The sequence below is a fragment of the Benincasa hispida genome, unplaced genomic scaffold, assembly GCF_027475165.1.
Source record: "Benincasa hispida cultivar pf3 unplaced genomic scaffold, pf3_genome.v1.1 HicScf120, whole genome shotgun sequence".
Taxonomy (NCBI): domain Eukaryota; kingdom Viridiplantae; phylum Streptophyta; class Magnoliopsida; order Cucurbitales; family Cucurbitaceae; genus Benincasa; species Benincasa hispida.
Window position 1 is genome coordinate 1 of NW_028325521.1, and position 23,602 is coordinate 23,602.

Consider the following 23,602-nt stretch of genomic DNA (forward strand, 5'->3'; position numbering starts at 1 on the left):
GGTTGTGCGATTTTTAAATTTTGGAAACATTAAAAAGATTACGTAAGATTGGGGAAATCATGTGATTCTGCGGAATCTCGATCCTCATCCTAGTCGAGATTCCACCGAGCAAGCCAAAAAGAATAGATAGTTTGGATATTGGTTGAAAATGTTAAATTTTTTATACAAATTTTGGTGATCGATCTCGACCGAGAAGTATCGAGAAAACTATTTTAACGAGTTTTCAAAAAGCGGACTAGTTGTGAAAAGTGAAAACTTAAAAAGGATTGTTTTGACCATTTTTTCTTGTATTTTCTTGATTCTTTTTTAATCTAGTAGTTTTCTTTCTTCTTCTATATTAATCATATTTGTATTATGGCATTTTAATGTGATTCCTTTTACAAAATTGGATTTTACGTGATGTTTGCATCCAATGACACAAAAGAAGGAAGTTAAAAAGGGTCTTGTGACTTTGCAAATGAGAAATGAGATAGTACATCTGCATTTGCATCTATATTTTCGACATATTTTGATTAGCTTAACGTTAATCTGAATTAGTCTAACCTTTTCTATCTTGGCATCAAAGAGGGGAGTAAAGTTTTCGGCTTTAGTAGATGCCAAGGGGCACATTCCTATTAGGTGGTTCCCCTACCCTTTTGATCATGTACATTTTCTTTATTTGTCAATTTGTGAGGAATCAAACCTCTAACCATGACGTTGATAATAGGTATTTGATGCCAACTGAGCTAAGCTCTTTTCTTTATTTGTCAACTTGTAAGAAATCAAACCTTTAATGATAAAAATTGAACCCACAACTTATACAATAGCTAAAATTAGGCCCCCAAACTTACTAATTTATATAAATTTAACCCTTCAACATTTAATTTTAGAAATCCAACTTTTAATTAGATATATGATCGTTAGTTTAATTTTGAAAACTCCATCGTTCTTTCTCTTTAGGATTGTATCAATATCGGGGTGGCTAGATACTCAAAAGGAGTCGAATAATATCAACTTTTAATTAGACCATCTAACCATAGCTTTCTACAGAAAGTCCCTCCATACCATACAATTAACATCTCTTATAAGGGGCAAAAAGGTCAATAAGGCTCCTAGAGTCAAGAACAGGGAAAGTACAAAGCAAATGGAATATTTTCAATTAATAGAATTTCAGTCAAAACACCTTTCCCATGATAAAATATTACTCAGAATAGAAGAGAACTGAGAACCTTCTATGTGGGTGGGTATGGCAATGTTGAGGAGTTGAATAGTAGAAGCTGTTGGGCCACAAATCAACCAACTTTCATAACATAAACTACTTCACATCTTTCTAAATAACAGATTTTTACACATTTTCAAGAAATCTTATTCAGATTCATATGCATTTGAGCATATGCAAAACCCAAACTTCAGAAGTTTCTTTTGAATTCATATGTTTCCACAATAATAATATTTGTTATGGTTCAAAAGATGCTTCAATGTCAGTCAATTGAAAAAAAAAAAAAATATAAGTCAAGACGATTGATCGTTGATGGTCATGACGATAGGTCGGTCGTCAACAATCACAAAGGTCAATCGATCGTCGATGATCATGACAATCAATCGTCGAAGATCACAACATTTGGTCATCGACTATTTACTAATGGTCATAACAGTCGGTCATTACAAACATGGGTTAATTCCAAACCCCCTAATTCCAAATCCATGGACCAAATACCCCCTTAATCTTTCAAAATTAATTTAATATTTAGTTTTACATTTTTTATACTATTAAAATTGATTTTGAATTATTAAAATCATTTTTTTGGTTATTTTGAAAATAACCTTTTTAAATATAAAAAATATTTAAAAATATTTATACTCTGTATCAAAAAGTTTCAAAAGTACAAAAAAAATTTTAAATATTTTGCTACGAAGTGTGAATAATTTTGGGATTTTTTTATTTATAAAAATTTTCCTTTTGAAAAAAATTTTAATCATCTTGAAATAACTCTCAGATATGCTAATCGGTTGGATTGAATCCTAATAAAATAATTTTAAAAAATAAATAGTAAAAACGAAATATCATTACAAAAACAATTTTTGTAATGATATAACCTTGATTTTCGAGTTAGAATTCACATTAACCTAATTTTAAAAAAAATTAAATTATATTCTTTTTTTCAATTTCTGTGACCTTTTTTTTCTTTATTTTATTTTTCAGATATTGATTTTGTTTTCTTACTTACATCTTCATTTTTTTAAAAAAGTCATCTATTCCTATTTATTTGTTTTTCTGACTTTAGGTTATACATTGATTATTTTAATACCATTTTCTCATTTTTAAACTACTAATTGAAGTAGTTCTGACGATTTTATGCTACCTATTTTCCAAACTACTAATCGATGGTTGAGAACTCTCTCTTGAGATTTCTATCGCTCCAAATTCATCCTTTGAAAAGTTTATGGATTTGATCCAAAGTTTTTCCCTTCTGTCAATCACATAAATTCTCATTTGACCATGTATCGTGATGGTTCCAAACAAATCAAACATTATTAGGATTGTCAAGGAAAAAGATGTATTATGGTTAATCTCTGTTATTTTCGACTCCTGCACAATAACAATTTGTGCATTGTTGTTGACTATATTCCATTTAGTCCACTGATTTATGTAAATACAATGTATGTAAATGCCAACAACCATGGATTAGGTTCGTTGTCCAGACCCTTTTGGGACATTATTGAGATGCACAAAATAAAATCTTAATTGCTACGTATACAACTTAGCTTTCAATAAAATAAAATTAACTAATTCACAATAAAGAAAATGATAAATTGTTTAACTAAGTAACCTATCAGCAAGTTACATTGATATTGATACATAAAGCCTGAAAGTTTAAAGTTCGATAAAGCTGGTTGTCTACTTTGGAGGGTTTAAATTAGCCCAAACCTACAACCAACAACCTTTTACAAGTCATAGATTTTTCAAATATCAAAACTATAGTTTGACATTTAAAGAAGGAAAAAAGAAAAAAAAAAGTCTCCATTTGAGATCTAAAGCAGAAAAAAAAAACCATAAAGCCGAAATACATAATGTGTTGGATCTAGAGTTCCCCAAGAAAAAGCATAAAGAGAGCTGCAATACCAAATCTTTACTCCTTTGTTTCACCTACAAAACAAGAAAGCTCAATAGTTCAATAAATGGAAGAAAGCTCATTAGAAAAATATAGACCCAATTTCTAAGCACTAAAAAAAAATCAAAGGTAGACCTTACTTGGATGGGTCTTGCAAAGGTTGAAATTGTATATCTTTTTACCTTGAGAATTAATGGTCATATAGATGAAGATTGGAACTAAGTTTGGAAGTCAAGAAATAAATTAATCATTCACTCATGTCCATCAAAGTATGAGACATGATGCATACATTAGTTTCGGTTCAACGGCTCAGTCAACGCAACAAATATCGGCTCAACGGCTCAAACAGGATCGGCTCGGCTCGTCTTCTTGACTCCTTCGACTCGATTTGGCTTCTTTCAACTCAGTCGTCTATTTGAAAAGACACGAAACGGATGAACGAATATTTGGATCGATGGATCAGATAAAGCTCGTTTGGCTCGTTAAACAGAGGTCCGGGTTTGGGTCGCCAATGAACAACTCGAGCACTCAGATCTGGATCGTCGAATCCACGAGCAGGAATTCGGTGGGTTGGCAAGGCACGAACGTAATCTGGGCGAGGCATAAAAACGGGGGCACGAGTCCGATGAACGAATGAAAAATAGGGACAGAAACGAAGTCACTGATATGGTCAAGGCACGGACGAGCAAAGACCGACAGACGAAAAGCAAATAGAGGCTGGGTCGGCTGCACGAACGAATGTCGGTGGTGATTCATTAGTTGGGCTCTGATACCATGTCAATAATGTATTTCTTCAAGATGTATTTTACAAAAAAAGGTATGGGTAAATACAGTATGAAGGGATTAAAAATAGACCCCAGAAAGACTCAACCAATCCTAAAGCTCTCTAACTATATAGACTAAGTACATATATTAATAAAATCCATGATCTCTTGCATCAGGTGGACAACAACCAACATCTTAATCATATTTGTAGGTACAAAAGTTAGGTTTTATTTTGGTTTAAACTTCTACAAGTTCTTATCTAAGTAAAAGCAACAAAGTTCTCATAATTAGATGGATTCACAATTTACGAATATAAGTCGATTAGGATCATATCATACCTTTCCACACTTGTAGTCGATCAAAATGGGGTGATTCCTAACATTTGAAAACCAGAGATAAAATAGCAAACAAATTAAAAGATGTTCTAAAGATCTGAAAAGATCAAAACAAGAAGAAATAACACAAACAAAAACTGAAATTCATATATTATCGGATGAAATGTTCAGAACCAATTAGAATTTTAGAGCCTCAATAATAGCATCATTCGAAATCGAAATGAAAGGCTTCTGCAATAATCCAAATACAATCACTAATTATAACTAGAACATACATATATAATTTACATGAACAAATATTACAATCTAATAGAAAAAGAAAACAAAGAAAGTGAAAGAGAAGATATCACAATATACATTTTTGCCTTCAATTTTGAATCAAAAAACTTAATGTTATTAGCTTTAAAAGACTAAAAAATTCTCCTCTGAGTAGGGTTCAAGACACAAATATCTAATTCAAAAAATAGAATCAAAATCAAATCAAGAGAGAAAAGAACAATAATCCAAATCTAAATTTCTTATAAACCAATTGAAGAAAAATTATTGTACTCACAATAGAAGTAGTTTTCACATCCATGAACTAGGCATATTTTATGATTTATTAAACATAAACGAGTTGTACTTAAGAAGATAGTCAATCCTATTTCAATATATTCAAATTTTGCAGCCATGCCTCCATCATACTTAACATCAACAAAATCCATTTAATTATGACCCTTAAACAAAAGAAAGGTAAAAAGGTAAAGAGATTTAACTCGCATAGATGAGAAAGCTTTATTTCGACATTACATGATGGAAAACTATCTAGTTTGTATAAATATAATTAGGAAATATACAAGTGTAAGAAAACTTTTCAAAGTTTATAAAATACAAGTAGCCAAAAGAAAATATAACCAACTATTTTAAATTGAATTGGTTTAACATACAAGTGTAAGAATGCTCCTAATGAATTCTTTCCCCTCCCCTCTAGTTCCTATCCTTGAAAAACTGTAACAATAAAAATCAAATACACAAACTTACATCAGCATAATAAAAAACAAAGTTAAAATCTTTAGACTTCACAGAGAAATAATATGAGAAATAATTAATAATGGAATACTGATTAATTAGTGAATTGGTGTGAAAAAATGGAAGGGGGAGTTGGAATGTTAATTAATGCTCAACCCCAATGTTGAAATTTAGTCCGAATGTGTCTTTATGATATTCACACAATTTAGCCAACAAAAGCGTAGCTCAATTAGCATGATGTTTATACTATCAACCTCGTGATTTGAGATTCGATTCTCCCACCTCACACTTTAATTACAATACCTCTTCAAAAAAAAAAAAAAATTAGTCCGAATGTCTAAAAACACGATAAAGTCACACCATAAAATCTAATAATATAAAATAAAGCTATAACAAAATAAACATGTTTGGAAGTGATTCTTAGAAAGACAACAAAATAATCTAAAAAATTACACACAAATGTTTAAAAGTGATTTGGTGTTTATGACATTGTGTATACAAATGATTGGAGAGCTAAAAAACTCAGCAGAATATCCCATTTAAGAAGTTCCATGGATGCCAATAATATTGGTTAATGTTAAGATACCCCAATGGCTAGACACTTTCTATCAATTTAACCAAAACCATATGCATTGGGTTAAATTGTAAAAGTTATTGAGTTTAAGTTGGATTAGGATAAATATAACATCTTGAAGTTGATTTGAACTTGAAACAAATCTAACCCGTCATCTAACTAGAATAATTGACTCAAGGGAGTTGATAAATGGAACCATTGAAGTAGGTTCCAACTTTTAATCTAAATATGAACACTCTGATAAGTGCCATAGATCAGAATACTTTTGAACACGAAAGCAACACAATCTCATCAAAGAGCCTACACTGGATAAAAGTGGTAGCTACCACCATAATCAACTGAAGAAAATCGGAACCTATGGTCAAGGATTATTGTAATGGTAATGGTTGTGGAAACCAATGAACTGAACTCTAACAAGCTTCAAGCTAAAAATGGGAGAACACTAACAATAATCATTATCATACATTAATAGTTTAGGAATGCTCATTATTAATGAGATATATAGTGTATGGCTCTGTGCTATGAATGTTTTCAAATAAACAGAAAATTTAGCCTAGTAAAATTGAAAGCTATTTTTAACATGATATCCAATTCTTATGAGTGCTAATCAATACCAAAAGAAGACCAGCATAAGAAATTAGAAGAGAACTTGAAAACTGGCCGCTTCCATGACGAATGTTTACCACTGCCATAAATCCATCGAAACAATCTTGAACAATCGAAAGCTTCTCCATCAACATTTTCACACACAACTTCTTCATCTTCTCATCCTGCTCCAAATTTTTATTCCTTCGGTGACCGCAATCTCAATACTCGCTTTCAAACATGCCTTATCTTCAAGAAGACAATCCAAATCCCTAAATTTCAACGAAATACTCCCAACATACCCGATAAATCCCACCCACACACTGATCTTCTGCAAGCGACGAGAGTCATTTGTCAATCAAATCAGATTTAGCTAACCAAATGAATTGTTCAACGAAGTAATAAAACCCTTCTCCGCCATATCCAAGGAGGGCGAGCAGAAATTCTTGGGTAAACTTGAAATGTGAATTTCTTAAGGCATTAAGGTCCTATATGAACTTGTCGAGAACGGAGGCCGAATCCACACCAGACCCGCATGATCGATGACAAACAAAGGCTGGATCGACGAACGAAGGTCGAATCTGTACACAAAGGCCGGATCGATGAATACAATCAACGAGCGGAGGCCAGATCTGCACAACGAACAAACTTGCACGACGAATGCACCTGTACCATCGATCGATGATTGATGGACCACGACAGATTCTTCACCCACAATCGACAGACAAATGGCAAGGGTTTGAAGGAGAGAAGCGAGAAAGAAGAGCGTTTGGCGAATTTGGAGAAGAGAAGTGAGAAAGGAGACGGAAGAAAATTATTAGAGAAATTAAATGAAAGAGAGAGGATACTTTATTAAAAAAATAAATGGGTATCTACAATGTCGGTTTAAAACCAATAGTAAAGTATGTCTTTAATGTCAGTTTAAAACCGACATTGAAGATCCACTTTTTTTAAACCGACATTATACATCTGTTTTTAGTTTTCCAACCGACATAAAAGACCAAATTTCTTGTAGTGGATGGTTCAAGAATTCATTGACATTCCATCTATGTTCGATTGACATTATTAAAAATGGTTATAAGAAGGTCACTTCATGAATTGTAGAGAGTGTACAAAGTCATTAAAAATGAACAACAAGGTTCCATATCATCCTTGTGATGTTATAAGTTTCATGAGAATACTTATAGAGGTCGGGAGCTTGCATTGAATTCAATCAAAGGATTTTGTGAATCCTTATATGCTCTCCTCCATGCATTCTCAGTTGTTCTAATTGAGAAGAATCCATAAGTGTTTTGTCCTCAACTCAGGTGCAGGTCGAAGGATCATTGTTTCAAATGTGTTCTTGAGCATTTTCCCTTTTTATGGCTATAATTTTCGCTACAACCACCCATATCACCTTTATTGGTGTGCTTGTATCATCTTTTTGAGCTACATATCCTTGGACTAAATGTAGATTTTGATCGTTCTCTATCGCACTGAATTCTTCTATATTTATATTTAACTAGCCAAAGAAGCATGTTAGATGTAAATATATCTAGGAATACAAGTAATTATTTAAATTTTAATGCATAGAAATTGTTACTTTCCAAGGTGGAATTGGAGCATATGGTTACCAGAATAATAAATAAAAGATTGAGTCAAACGGAGAATGAAGCAAATAGAATTGAACTTCGGTGTAAAGTGGCTTGATGATCATTTAGAGTATCTATTCTTATTAATTTTTTTTTTCTGACTTTAGTTTATACATTGATTATTTTAATACTATTTTCTCAATTTTAAACTACTAATTGAAGTAGTTCTAATGATTTTATGCCACCTATTTTCCAAACTACTCATTGATGAATGACAACTCTCTCTCTTGAGATTTCTATCGCCCCAAATTCATCCTTTGAACGGTTTAAGGATTTGATCCAAAGTAAGTTTTTCCTTTCTGTCAATCACAGAAATTCTTGTTTGGCCATATATCGTGATGGTTCCAAAAAGAAAAAGTTTATTATGGTCGATGTATGTTATTTTCAACTCCCACAATAATGATTTGTGCATTGTTGTTGATTATGTTCCATCTAGTCCACTGATTTTTGCAAATACAATATATGCAAATGCCAACAACCATGAATTAGGTTCGTTGTCCAGACCCTTCGGGGACGTTATTGATTTTGCAAAAGTGTATTCCTGTTTCGACTTTTCATTAAGGAACACTCTATATTTAGGAGTAAGTTTGTACTAAAGAAAGTCATATACTTGATTGGTCTTAAAGACAACTTTGAATTTTAAGACCACTAGGTCAAACCAAACATCATTTGACTTCCATTGCAACCGCTCTTCTTGTAACTGGTATCTACGTGCATATGTATATAAGAAAAGTGTTTTTTGGATGGTTCAAAATTCATTGACATTCATCTATGTTCTATTGACATTGTTAAAAATGGTCATAAGCAGGTTACTTCATGAATGGTAGAGAGTGTAGAAAATCATTAAAAATGAACAACAAGGTTCCATATCGTCCTTGTGATGTTATAAGTTTCATGAGAAGGCTTGGAGAGGTCGGGAGCTTGCATTGAATTCAATCAAGGGCTTCTGTGAATCCTTATATGCTCCCCTCCATGCATTCTCAGTTGTTCTAATTGAGACGAATCTAGGAGTGTTTTATCTTTAGCTCAAGGTCGAACGACCATTGTTTCAAATATGTTGTTGAGAATTTTCCCTTTTGATGGTTATGGAAAATAAAAAGCAAGACAAGCGAGAAAGTTCTTTACATCAAATTAGTTTAAATTATAAAATGTAAATGAAAAGGGAAAGAAAATATGAGCTTATCCCACTGAAAAGTTTTCAACATTAGAAATTCAATTGAAATCACACCCCCTAACCATAGCTTTTCTACAATAAGAAGGTCCAAATTGCCTCTAGAAAAGGGCAAAAACGTCAATAATAAAGCTCCCAGAGTTAAGGATTGGGAAATAACAAATGCAAAATCTCCAATCATATCATTATTATTTCAGTCAAAACTCTTCTCCATGCTATAAATAATATAAAACCCAAAAAAAAGAACAAAAAGAAGTGAGAAACTTCTGAAGAGAAGAAGCTGCTGAAACAAATTAACAAAGTAGAAGAGAAATGGATCGAGTAAAACCCCAGAGTTGAGCAATTTCTTTCAAATTCATAAGCAAAACCCAGAGTTTAGAAATTTCTTTACAACACATATGCATTTCTTCTAAGCAAAAAGATAGAAGAAATTACCCGAAACTCATTGCCTCTGATTTCTTTAAATATGCATTCTAATCTCTCCACTACCATTTCTGCATTCTTCTCAAACCTCTTCTTCTCTACTATTTCCTGCTTGCAGTCTTCCCAATCTCATCCCTGCCCTTCCTTACCCTGCACCCATCATTTAAAAAATGGCAGAGCAGTTGTGTAATCCAAGCCACCTGAAGCATGAACTGGAGCTGAAGAAGTATCTGAAACCTTACACTTGCGATGGCTGCAAGGAAATAGGCTTTGGGCCTCGATACCGATGCGAAAAGTGTGATTTTGATCTTCACAAAGCCTGTATGTTTCCAAAAAACTCACCAATTTCCCATGAATTCTTCCCACGTTCCACCTTCAAGTTCTTTAAAATCCCACCAAGAGCCTGCCACGACAAATGCAGACGGATCTGCGACGCCTGCACAAAGCCTATCAATGGCTTTATGTACCACTGCAAGAAACGTGACTTGGATCTCCACCCTTGCTGTGAAAACCTCAAGATGAATTACCAAATTGAAGACGTGGAGTTCAATCTCCACAAGGAAGTCCAAGGTGAGTGCATGTGGTGCAACAAAAAGACCATCAGAAGCCACGGCCAACACAATGGTTGGTCCTACATATCTGAGTGCAGGAAGTACCATGTTCACGTGGCTTGTGCCACTGAAATGGCTTTAGAAGAATGGTACAAGAACGGAGGAGACTGGATCAATGTCGATAATGCCGATCAGGACCCAAACTTGGCTCTGCAGAAGGTGAATCTGAAAGCAATTCAAGCTCGAGGGCGTGGGGATGGCGGAAAAGGGAACAAGTTTTGGAGGATCCTTAAGGTCTTCATCAAGACCATTGTTAGTATCGTTCTTGGAGATCCCACCACGGTTCTGGCGTCTCTCTTCATCGAGCTGATTGCATGAAACTTGTTTATTTAAACTTTTGTTTTGCCTTCTCTTTCTGCATAGTGTATTCTCTTTTTTCTTTTATTCCAAAAGTATAGTGTACACAAGTCTGTAACACTAAAACCATGTTTCAGTTTTGATTGTGTGCCTGCAAATGAACAAATAAAAGTGATGTTTTTTTCTTTATTGTTGGGTTATTGATGATAATTTAATTGGAGCCAAATAAATGGGGAAAGCTGAACGATTCAGATCTCAAAATAAAAGAAGAGAAAAAAGCACAGGATTCAGATTCAACAAACCAACCATAGAGGGCTAAATCGAAGAAAGTTAAAAAGGGCGAAAAGGAAACGACAAGAAATTGAAGTTACCTGATATCATCGTGAGATGAAATGAGTTGATTAAGGTCGAACTAAACTGCCATGGCAGACGCAGCCGGCGGCCACGACGTCGGTCAAACCAGGAGGAGTTCGGCGATGAGAGAGAGAACTGAACAGAGAAGGAAATTTCAGAAGAAATGAAAGGAGTTTAGGGCATTTATGGATGAATTAATTGTATTATATTAATATTATATTATTTTTAAATTGAAACCTTAAATTTGGGCTCACACCGCTGTTAGTGGGCTGGGCTCAAAACTAAAATAATTTGGATTCCGTTCTTCTCAATTCATATTCTTTTTTATATTTTCAAATTACTTAATTTTCCACTTTTAAATGCAATTTTTATATCATCTATATTGGTTTTGAAGGATTAAAAATATATTTTAAAGTTATTTTAAAAATATAAAAGTGAAACGGGTATTAATGGTTTGTATTCGTAATTGACCGTGAGGGTATTTTTTAAACTTTTTGTAAGTTCAAGGGTATTTTCAAAACTAAACACTAACGATTTCCTTCCAAAATTAACAGCAATGACACTTTTGAACCGTTTATAAAAGTTTAAGAGCATTTTTATAATTTTGAAAGTTCAAGGATATTTTTTACACAAGTATAAAGTTTAAAGATATTTTGTATAATTTAGCAAAATATGCAATATGTAATTTATTATAAATTAAATTAAATAGCAAATTTACTCTTTATGGTTTGGACAAAGTTAGAGGTTAGTCCTTATGATTTCAAAAGTTAGAATTTAATCCCTATGCTTTGATATAATTAATTTCATATATAGTTCCTATAGTTTGTTAAAATCTTCTAAATAGACCCTAGTATAGGGAATGTTTATGAAAAAATTTTCAAACCATAAAGACTAAATTCTAATTAAAAACCACATGCACTAAATTTTAACTGCCTCCAAACCACATGGACCATAATTTTAATTTGTCTAACTAATTATATAATATTACAAAACAATAATTATCCAATTTTTTTTAATGTAAAACATGTTCATAAATAAATTAATGATAGTGTATAATAATAGTTTATTGTCAACTTATATTTAGTAAGTAACTATAACTAATTTACAATTATTTAAATTATAATCCAACTTCTTGCTGTACTACCAAACACACATCTGAAAACATGAAATATAATTCTATTTTCATTTAATCCATTGTTTTCAAGTTTCAGTTTTCATATTCTCCACGAAACAGACTCTAAATTTTATTTTGCTTCGAATATATAGCCAATAAAAAATACCATGTACACTACATTGTTTGGGATAGGAATATGCACGATTTAGTTCGGCCTGATTTTGAGCAAAATCAATGATTGAATCGAATAGATCAATTTATAACAACTGTGAATAGCTAAAACCGAATGTCTTCGCTTTTGATTTTAAACTGAATTTCCCTTATTCGGTTTGTGCGTATCCAGATTTTATGTTCTTCGTTTGTCGACTCGTAGCCCTGTCGCCTATGAAATCATCCACCACGGATGCGTCGTGCACAACTTGTCGACCATGGATCAGTCACCTCAATCCACTCACGTTCAGATTTATCTTAGATCATGTTCTGGAATTAGTTTAATTTTGTTCAGTTAGGCTGGTTCAATTGTTACACCCTGCCCCAAGCCCACCTCCTAAGCCTAAGGAGAGCCGTGAGGGACCGCAGATACCACCCTTTTGTGATACCTACTGCCCATCTGAACCCCTTTAATACACTCAGTAAATTTTAAGTCAAGGAGATAAACAACAATTGATTAAGCAGACCCATTTTATTATTACAATTAATGTTTATACAACTCCAAGACTTAACTACAAAGTTTACATCAATAATTCTAAAACCTCGGAAGTGTGACTGTGGCTTGTGGCTGACCTTGACCTTAGCAACACCTTAGAACTCCTCACCTTTCGTTACCTAGGAAGAAAAACATGAAATAATAGAATAAGCTTCACAAAGCTTAGTGAGTGGTAAGCAACTTTTAGAGTCTATTTCAACTCATAAATAACAAGCATATCATAAATACGAGGTTAAAACTCAAACCTTAACTTTGAATGAGTCTGTCTCAACTTTTATCTACATGCACGGTAGATAGTTACTTGTTACTAATCATAAACGCTTGCTCTTTTGCATTCTCCTTTTATTCCCTATGTGCACATAGCTCCACGCTCATGGGCTCAGAAGCTAGGCTCATCGGCCCTTTGACCATCCCATACGATGTTCCTTCTACAGGCTCAGGAACTAGACCTCTCGGTCCTCTAACCATCCCATAAGGTTCCACTCGGCTCAGAAACTAGGTCTATTGACCCCCTGACCATCACGATTATATATTCTCATTCACATGTTATTTAATCATTCATAACATAAACATAAACAATTTACTCTAAAAGATATGCTTTAGACTTAAAGGAATACCACTCACCTTGGTAAGGATAGGAACCTTTCTTTCTAGGAGTTCCTTGATCACCTTGGGCTCTCTTTCGAACCCTAAAATCCAGATTTAACTTGAAGCTTAGATTACTTTCTTCTACAAACATGTTATAAAATTTCTCATGAAGCGTACATTAAAATATTAGCTCAAAACTTCTCGTGGTTTGGTCAAAATCCTCAAAACATCAAGACTGGCTCAAGCTTACCCGACAGCTTGACCCCTTTGAATTTTCTACACTCTCTTGCCCGATTCCTTGAAGCTTCTTCTCTGGCACCCTACCATGAAAACTAGGCTCTCAAAGCTTTCAGGTGGCTTTAGAATCACTCCAAACGCACGAGTATTCTGGGAGAAATCCTCGTCCTAATTTGATGCTACTTGCAGACTTCACTGTCCGACAACATCTTCTCCTCTTGGAACTTCATGGTCAACGCATGCTTATCTCTGAAACTTCTCTTAAACACTCTTCCAAATGGTTTTTTTAAGAGGATTTCGAGTTATGTACTGAAGAGACCTCTTGTGGTGGTATTTATAGGCTAAAGGAAATGATCCTTCTCATCTTTACCAAGCCTCCAATGTAAGACACCTCCTACTCTTGAAGTGTTTGCACCATGTTTTTGTTGAGATTGGTGTCCTAATTCTCTCGAAATCTCGTTGTTTATTAAGATCACATTGTTCAATGAATAAAATAAGTATTATTTAATTCTAACATTTACTCATATCTAATAAACAAAGCTTCTTAGTTATCTTATGTGAACTTAGGCATGTACAAGTGATATACAAGTGGATCATGCCTTAAGTGATAACCTAAATCGGTCTATAGTATAAGGATTATGGTGGGGTACCTAATCCTGGTGACACTACGGATACAACCCGATTTATAGAGGTTTGCAAGTGTTGTAAAGTACTACAGATGGTAGATCCTGATCATTCATGTGGAGACGTGGAGTGGGGGTGTCCTATACAAAGAGTTTGTATAAGACCTGGACCACGAGATGACTAGACTCTGTATATAACGCCGTTGATACTAGAGACTTGCATATCACCTAAACGACCATAGGTGACACGACCTCAATCCTGAGTGTTTTGGGAACTTCTAATTTTGAGGGTGGTCCTTTGATTAGTATGGGTGAGAGTGACCAGATTGCCAACTCAACATGTCTACCTTTTTGGGGATTTGTCTGATCTGGGAGCTGGGAACTCAATCCACAAGATGGAATTCACTCTTTTCCGGAAGCACGGATAAGTAGAGAGATTAATCTCTTAAGGGCTGATTCTGGGGCTTGAACATAATGGCCACAACTTCTCTTTGGAAGAAAAGACTCAGTCATAGTAGGACTATGACTTATGTTCATTAGAGGGATCAATGGTACTTAAGGAGATAGATGTAACTATAGGGGCATAACGGTTATTAGCCCAGCTGTACTTCTGAGCGATCTGTGAAAGGTTGTCACACTGCTGATTGGTTAAGATGGACACATAATATATCTGTGGTAAGGAGAGTTCAACTATCGGTCTTTAGTGGAATGACTGGCAGTTAACGGATGGTGGATCCCGTGACTAAAGAGTTTAGTCAGTTATTCACGTACCATTGAAGCTTTAAGCTACAGGTCCATGAGGTCCCCTTGGTAGCTTGGATTCAGTTGAGGATCAGTTCTTGGTGTTGATTTGAAATGTTCAAATTGACAAGAGGTATTTTGATTATATATGATATAATCGGTATGATGTATGAGATACATCTAGTGGAGGATTGATGTAAATGAGATTTACATTAAGTACCATAAAAAGAAAAAGAACTATGGTTTATATGTTTCATGAGATGAAATATTAAAACTATAGGTTATAAATATAGTATGATAAGTTGGTTATCATTTATGTTTATAATAATATTAATTATTGGATAATTAATTATTTTTCTTTTAAATAACCAAAGTAGTGGGTGGTTATTGGGTCATGGTAACCGTGAGTTTAAAAGGAAAGTGGCTTTCCTATTTTAAAAGAAGGTTTTACAAATTGATTGAAAAAGTTTTGAGTTTTCTCTCGGTGAAAAGAAACTCACGAAGTCATCACATAAATCTGGATTTACTAAATGACGGCTGGGCGAGCTAAGCAATTGTGAAGAGTAGAGCTAAACGCTCGTGCAGTATTTACTAAACGAATGCATAGTTTTGCTAGACGATCGCTGGCCCAAGGTAAACAATCGTGTAGTGTCTATAGGCGACAAACCAAGCTAAACGATCGCATAGCTTTTGCTAGACGATCGCTTAGCTTTATCTAAACGATTGGGCATTGACCTATACGATAGGTCTCCGCCATCTCCCACTTGCCCAGTCGTGTACGTGATCGTTGTTTCTTCTATTCCTCTGCCTCATACCAAGTCCAAATAGAGCCCATCCTCTAGATTCTCACACCGAGAATACCAAGGTCACCTTGTTGGTGGTGTCAGACTCAACTCAAAACTGTCAAGCTTTGCTGGAGGCTGTTCGTGGTGTTGTGGAGGCCGTTCGTGTTGCAAAGGAGTTCGTGACTGAGGCGATCATTGAGGAGTTCGTGGCCGAGCGCGAAGTGTTCGTGCTGTGTTGCTGTGGTGTTGCGATCATGTAGATCAGGTGTTCCAGGCTGCTGTTGTTCGAGCGTTCGTGTGCATCGGAGCGTGGAGACGCATCCTCATTTGTGCGTAGAGTTTGATCCCTTTATGCATTTGTTTTGTTCATGCTATAATTTCTGGAATTATTTGTATAACCGTTTGCTTTAAAGTCGACTGTAAATATATGTTCATTCATGATTGTAATTTGGAATAGTCTTGTTCCGCTGCATATGGAAATCTCGATTTCGATTTCCTTAAGTTTTGCCACCATCTACTTTCTTGCCATTCACCTACTCTCATGCCATACACCTACTTGAGTTATCTTCCTCATGCATAAGACTTCCTTTGCATGAAACTTAATTCATCCAGCTTCTACTAACTCAAGTCTAACCACCTCTCGGTATAGCCATTTGTCCAGATGAGCTCATCAGTTTTGCGTAATATAAGCCTCTACACCGCTTCATCGTTTAGTCCGTCATCTAGCTCTTGCACTTCATCGCTTAGCTCCATCGTTTAATGAATCTCTCGCTGTAATCGTCTATTGCTTAGCATTACGCCAGATCGTGTAGCTCAATTGTTTAGTAAATGATCCCGCTCTCAGCAATCTCGCTCTCCACAATCTTGCACATAGCCTATCGCTTAGCTGTCACGCCTATCATTTAGTGCTGACGCCTTATCGTCTAGCGCTTACACTGATCGTGTAGTGTCTTTGCCTATTATATAGCTTGATCGTCTAGCACGTCACTTCTCAACATCGTGCACATCTTTACGATCATCTAGCACATCGCTGAACTCCATGCCTACTTCATCGCTTAGCTTTACGCATTTTCTACACGATCGCCTACCTCATCACTTAGCTTCGCGCATTTGCTACGTGATCGCCTACCTCATCGTGTAGCGCCACTCCTTTGCTACACGATCGCCTACCTCATCGTGTAGTATTGCTTACTTCTATACGATCATCTGCCCAGTGCCTTATGCTCAAGCCTCTCTCGCTTTCTCTGCCCTCGCTCACGCAGCCTCAACACATGAACAACTCTTGGCAATGCCTTTTGCCAATTCTTTGGCCAACATGCATCCTAACTCACCAACGCATGGTTGTCTTTGGTTTAATGCTTAATCTCTTTTAAACCTCTACTTACTCAACCTCATCTCATGCGTTTAATAATTCCTAATACCCCACGCATGGTTTGTTTTGGCTTTAACTTAGTCAAATTTCACTAATTAAGGCTTAATTCAAAGCTACTAAAAGAAAATCTATTCAATACTTAGAAATTTCCTTCTCTGCAACATAGAATTTAACTCATACTTAGTTAATTCCCTTAATTACCTGCTTAAGTAGGGAAATTGAGATCCAGGTTTCAAAATTCCTCCCCCCTTAAGAAAATTTCGTCCTCGAAATTTACTCGTACTTACTTCGGCCTAAGGTTTCACAATAACCACTGTTGTAAACTCTTATAACCTTGTCTATTACCACGCTTCTATTGGGCTACTCTGATATTATCTTCTTAGTTTGTCAACGATACTTCTCCTAGCCATCTCTTAGCTAATCGTTGAACAAAACTATCTACAATAACTTTTCAATCTCAAACTCTAAATGAGAATAACTTAAATTCATACTTACCTTTCTCAGTAGATCTTCAGGTAGTGTTGTGAGTTCCAGCTCCAGTTGCCTGCTAGGTCATGCCACTTCCGCTATTCTTCTTAGTCTCACTTTGACCAACTTCTTAGATTTCTCTTTAAATCTTTACTCTACCACACTTCCCTCTGGTTTTACCGAACTCAAACCTCAGGTTTTCTAAACTCAACCCTTCTATTTACAAGAACTTATGTTTTGATACCAAACTGGTATTAACTAATTCTTCAACTTTCCTAGAAACTTATGCTCTGATACCAAGTTGTCACACCCTGCCCCGAACCCGCCTCCTGAGCTCGAGGAGAGGCGTGAGGGACTGCATATATCAATCTTTTGTAATACCTACTGCCCATCTGAACCTCTTTAATACACTCAATAAACTTTAAGTCAAGGAGATAAACAACAATTGATTAAACAGGCCCATTTTATTACTACAATGTAATGTTTATACAACTCCAAGACTTAACTACAAAGTTTACATCAATAATTCTAAAACCCTGGAAGTATGACTGTGGCTTGTGGCAGACCTTGACCTTAGCAGCAGCTTGGAACTTCTCACCTTTCATTACCTGGGAAGAAAAACATGAAATAATAGAATGAGCTTCACAAAGCTCAGTGAGTAGTAAGCAACATCTAGAGTCTATTTTAGCTCATAAATAACAAGCATATCATAAATACGAGGTTAAAAATCAAACCATAGCTTTGAATGAGTCTGTCTCAACTTCTATCTATACTCACGGTAGATAGTTACCTGTTACTAATCATAAACGCTTGCTCTTTTGCGTTCTCCTTTTATTCGCTATGTGCACATAGCTCCCCGCTCATGGGTTCAGAAGCTAGGTTTGTCGGCCCTTTGACCATCCCATATGAGGTTCCTCCTACAGGCTTAGGAACTAGACCTATCAGTCCCCTTACCATCCCGTGAGGTTCCACTCGGCTCAAAAACTAGGTCTATTGACCCCCTGATCATCCCGATCATATATTCTCATTCACATGCTATTTACTCATTCATAACATAAACATAAACAATTTACTCTAAAAGATATGCTTTAGACTTAAAGGAATACCACTCATCTTGGTAAGGATAGGAACCTTTCTTTCTAGGAGTTCCTTGATCACCTCAAGCTCCCTTTCGAATCCTTAAGATCCAGATTTAAATGAAAACTTAGATTACTCATAGTTCTAAGCCTATCTCAAGATATTTCCTTCTACAAAAATGCTCTAAACTATCTCAAGAAGCTTACATTAAAATCTTAGCTCAGAACTTCTCGTGGTTTGGCCGGAATTTACAAAACATTAAGACTGGCCCAAGCGTACCCGACAGCTCGACCCCTCTGTCTTTTCTTCACTCTTCAGCCCAATTACTTGGAGCTTCTTCTCTGGCAGCCCTAACATGAAAATTAGACTCTCAGAGCTTTTAAGTGCCTTTAGAATCACTCCAAACACACGAGGATTCTAGGAGAAATCCTCATCTCAAGTTGATGCCACTTCCAGACTTCACTGTCTAACAACATCTTCTCCTCTTGGAACTTCATGGTTAACGCATGGTTATCTCCGAAACGTCACTTCTCAACACCGCTCGCATCTTTACGATCGTCTAGCGCATCACTGAGCTCCGTACCTTTGCTATACGATCGTCTGCCTCATCGCTGAGCTTCGCGCATTTGCTACATGATCACCTACCTCATCGCTTAGCTTCACGCATTTGCTACGTGATCGCCTACCTCATCGTGTAGCATCGCTCCTTTGCTACACGATTGCCTCAACGCATGAGCAACTCTTAACAACGCCTCTTGTCAATGCTTTGGTCAACATGCGTCCTACTTCACAAATGCATGGTTGCCTTTGGTTTAATGCTTAGTCTCTTTTAAACCTCTACTTACTCAACCTCATCTCATGTGTTTAATGTTTCCTAACACCACACGTATGGTTTCTTTTGGCTTTACACTTAGCCAAATTTCACTAATTAAGGCTTAACTCAAAGCTACTCAAAGAAAGTCTATTCAACATTTAGAAATTTCCTTCTCTTCAACATGGATTTCACTCATACTTAGTTAATTCCCTTAATTACCTACTTAAGTAGGGAAATTGAAATCCGGATTTCACATTAATTCACTTTAGTCTAACCGATTTTAGTTTGGTTTGGTTTAATTAGTCCGGTTCACCTATTTAGTTGTTTCAACTATTTTCATTTGTGGGTTCATCCTCTGTGTTTCAGTTATGGGTCATTTATTTCATTTTCAAATATTTTGATCATGGGTCTCAATTTCTAGTTCAAAAGTTCTTCGTGATTTCGTTCTTCATGAGTTTTTGTTTTCGATCCAGATCTATTGTTTTGATTCATAAGTTTTCTTCACAAACTTGGGTCTTTCACCATCCTATCACCTTGAGTTTGAGAGAGGCTGTTAATGTAAATTAGAGTTTATAACTAATTAGTATTTTCCTTTATAGTATTTTCCCTTTTTGTATTTTTCTTTCTTGCTTTCTTGGTCTTTTTTTATTCACCTTTGTAAAAGGCTAATTATAAATCCTGATTATTCAATATAATATACATAATCAACAATTATTCAATATAATATACAAAATCAACAATCTCCTATATGGTTGCATATTAATATCAAGTTTTTTTTTATTTCACTTATTTTAACTTTTTTTTTTTGTTTTAGATTTGTTTGAATCTCTTATTCTTTAGGTTCTGTTTATGTTTTAATGTTAAATCAAAATATATTTTCTCCTCCCAATCCTTGTGTTGTATGTAGATGATATTCCTCTTGCTGCTAATGATTGTGGGTTACTGCATGATGGTAAGGATTACCTTTCTAGCAACTTTGAAATGAAGGATATGAGTGAAGTTTCCTATGTGATTGGAAAAGATCATACGGAATTTTGGGTTGTCTCAAAAGGCTTACATCAATAAAGTTCTAGAAAGATTTAAGATGGAATCATATACACCTAGTCCAATTTCCATCCAAAAAGGGGACAATTTCAATTTATTTCAATGTCCCAAGAATGATTTCGAGCGTAAAGAAATGGATAATATCCTTTATGCTTCTTTAGTTGGGCGTTATGCTCAGACCTATACTGAGCCGTATATAAGCTTTGTGGTCGGAATGTTGGGTCGTTATCCATCAAATCTCAAACTTTTTCATTGAAAAGTTGGAAAGAAGGTTTTAAGATATTTACAAGGCACTAAAGATCACATGCTTACATATGGAAGTAGTAACCTTGAGGTTGCTGGTTACTCGAACTTAGACTAATTATTCTACTTTAAAGACTAATTGAATCATGGTGTAAAGTGGCTTGTTAGTACTTTAAAGGGCCTTTTTATTCTATTTCTTTGAGAGTTGGAAAGTGAAAATTTTCATTAGCGACAAACGAAATTATTGAGAAGTAGAAAGTCATTCAAATTGGAAATTTTTCATGAAGCAAATAAATTGAATTACGATTGGTTTTACCTGCTAATAACTTGCCAGATTTCAGTAGGAAGCTTTCTTCTTAAACCGATTCAATTTTTAAAGTGACCACAAATTTTTTTTTCTTCTTTTTTGGTTGGAGAAATTGAATGTTGGTTAATGGATTAGTTAGAAATACAATAGAAACGTAGGCATTGCGTTTTCTTGATGGATATGTGGTGTGTGTAATTGTGATAACTGTTCATGCAAGTTTTCCTAACAAGACCCAAGTATAAGCCTTCTTTGGTTTCCTTGTAAGTCCAGGGTCGAACACAACGGCTACTAAGTAAATATAGCGGTGGTAAACAAATGAAGTGGATGGTGTTTTGATTAAGGTTTTTCCTATGCGACGGAGTTGAACGCAAAGTTGATGAAAATGTAGAGTTACAATGAGTATGCGATGAAGGGGTTGAGAAGGGATTTAGCTAACACTTCCTAAGATTGTGCACAAGTTATGCGATCATGCTACACACACATGACAACATTTCATCTCTCAATGTAGAATGCCATAATTCCTATTTCTAGGACACATGCGATGTATATGCGAAACAATCAATAGGACTTATTTCCAAGCCTCTACTCTTATCTATGCAATGATGAATGATGCACACATAAAACAAGGTGACTGCATACAATCATTCCTATTTCTAGGACATATGCGATGTGTAAATACAATAGAACTTATGTCTAAGTTTCTACTTCTTGCTTATGCAATTCTAATCTGACTTTCTCAAGCCTAGATTCTAATTTGACTCTCTCAAGTCTAAATTCTATCTTTAGACTACTCTCTCAAGTATATCTAAAGGGTGAATGATGCATACATAAGACAAGATGATCGCATAAAATGTAAATCTTAAGTCATGCTTGCTAAGTACTTCTTAACCCATTTAGAAATTTAGCTACTCATGCGTGGTATGGAGAGATTGAACTAGATTGAAATGAGATTTCCATTTTCTGTAAATAAAGTACTGAATACAAAATAACAAATGGATTTGAAAGACAAGAAACCCGGTAAGCAATGTCTTGCTTCCCATGGCCTTTTACACTGTTCTTTTTCACTCCAACTCTGTTCTATATGTGTATTCTTGCTCTCACAAGCGTTGGCCCTCTCTCCATTGTATCACTTTCCAGTAATCTCTCGATTTGTCCGGGAATGCTCTCTCGGCTTCCTCGTCTTCTTGCTCTTCTCCGTTCTCTAAGTATATGTATGAGTATGTGCATGAACATACTAACTAATTAATTCTCTATTTCGCTAAGCTCTGTAACCCCCTTTTACATTGGTGCTCTTCGGTATTTATAGCGCTCAAGGTGAAGCAGCCTTTCTTGCTAATGATTGCAATGATGGGCAGCATTAATTCTCCTACTCTGATGCGTCGATTAATGGTCACCAAAAGTTGAGTGTACTTGCTACAGTGTGGCTTCTAACGGCTTGTCAACTAAATTCGATTCGACCGTTATCAGCTTTCCGTCCCATCATGATTTATTATGTTGTCACCTTGATGCGCGGTCTTTATGCGGCCACCTTTTTAAAAAACTTCTCACGATCGCATGACTTTCGATCACAATCTTCAAGCGCTTGACGCCTTGTTTCTTTGGATCGCAATTTCACTTGCACCATCACATTGTTCTTGCATAAAATAAGTAAATAAACTGCTTTTATGCAATGAGCACTTGCGATCGCTATTCCTATCAGTTTGCCGACGATCAAGATGGTCAGTCAATCGTTGATGGTTATGACGATAGATCGGTTGTCAATGATCATAAAGGTCGATCGATCACCGATGATCATGACAATCAGTCGTCGAAGGTCACGACGTTTGGTCATCAAATATTTGTTAATAGTCATAACAGTCGATAATCGACGATTAAGACGGTCACTCGCTATCAGTGAAGATGGTCAATTGTCGACGATCAAGCTGGTCGTTAACGGCCAATAGTCAGTCCCAGACATTCAGTTGAGGATTAAGACGATCAGTCTTTGACAATCTAAATGACTATCCGTTGATGATTAAGGCGATTGGTCATCAACGATTAAGACTATTGGTTGCCAAGAGTAGATCATGAAAGTCGACCGATAGTTGTTATCGATGGCAATCAACAACCATTGACAAGAGAAAGACGATGAAGAGAAATTTTCTCAAACCTATGGCATTTATTAAAAAAAACATTCCAAAACCCATGAGTATGACTTTTTGATCCCAGGAATTTTGTTCCAATGGACCAAATTGGGTTAATGTCAAACCTCCTAATTCCAAATCCATGTGTCAAACACCCCTTAATCTTTCAAAATTGATTTAATATTTAATTTTACATTTTTAAATCACATTTTTATACTATTAAAATTGATTTTGAATTATTAAAATCATTTTTTTAGTTATTTTGAAAAGTGCCTTTTTAAATATAAAAAAATATTTAAAAATATTTATACTTTATATCAAAAAGTTCCAAAAGTACAAAACACTTTTGAAATTTTAAAGTGTGAATATTTTTTGGATTTTTTTATTTATAAGAATTTCCCTTTTTAAAAAAACATTTTAATCATCTTGAAAAAACTCTCAAATATGCTACTAATCGGTTGGGCTGAATCCAAATAAAATAATTTAAAAAACAGTCTTCTAGCAAGGTTTCAAT

At 35.3% G+C, this 23,602-nt stretch overlaps 1 long non-coding RNA gene and 1 pseudogene across 3 annotated transcripts; both read right to left on the reverse strand.

Annotated features, from left to right (window-relative positions):
- Window positions 1-2,793: 2,793 nt before the first annotated feature.
- LOC150031458 (uncharacterized) lies at window positions 2,794-10,992 on the reverse strand. Of its 3 annotated transcripts, none has more exons than XR_016525811.1 (5): window positions 10,864-10,992; window positions 9,597-10,643; window positions 5,119-5,179; window positions 4,196-4,423; window positions 2,794-3,127 (listed from the first exon to the last, which is right to left on the reverse strand). It is a non-coding gene; the product is annotated as an uncharacterized LOC150031458 (long non-coding RNA). The 3 variants fall into 3 exon arrangements; XR_016525809.1 differs by lacking the exon at window positions 2,794-3,127 and adding an exon at window positions 3,553-3,818; XR_016525810.1 differs by lacking the exon at window positions 2,794-3,127 and adding an exon at window positions 3,844-3,858.
- LOC150031459 (peroxisomal membrane protein 11A pseudogene) lies at window positions 6,113-8,320 on the reverse strand (annotated as a pseudogene).
- Window positions 10,993-23,602: the final 12,610 nt, after the last annotated feature.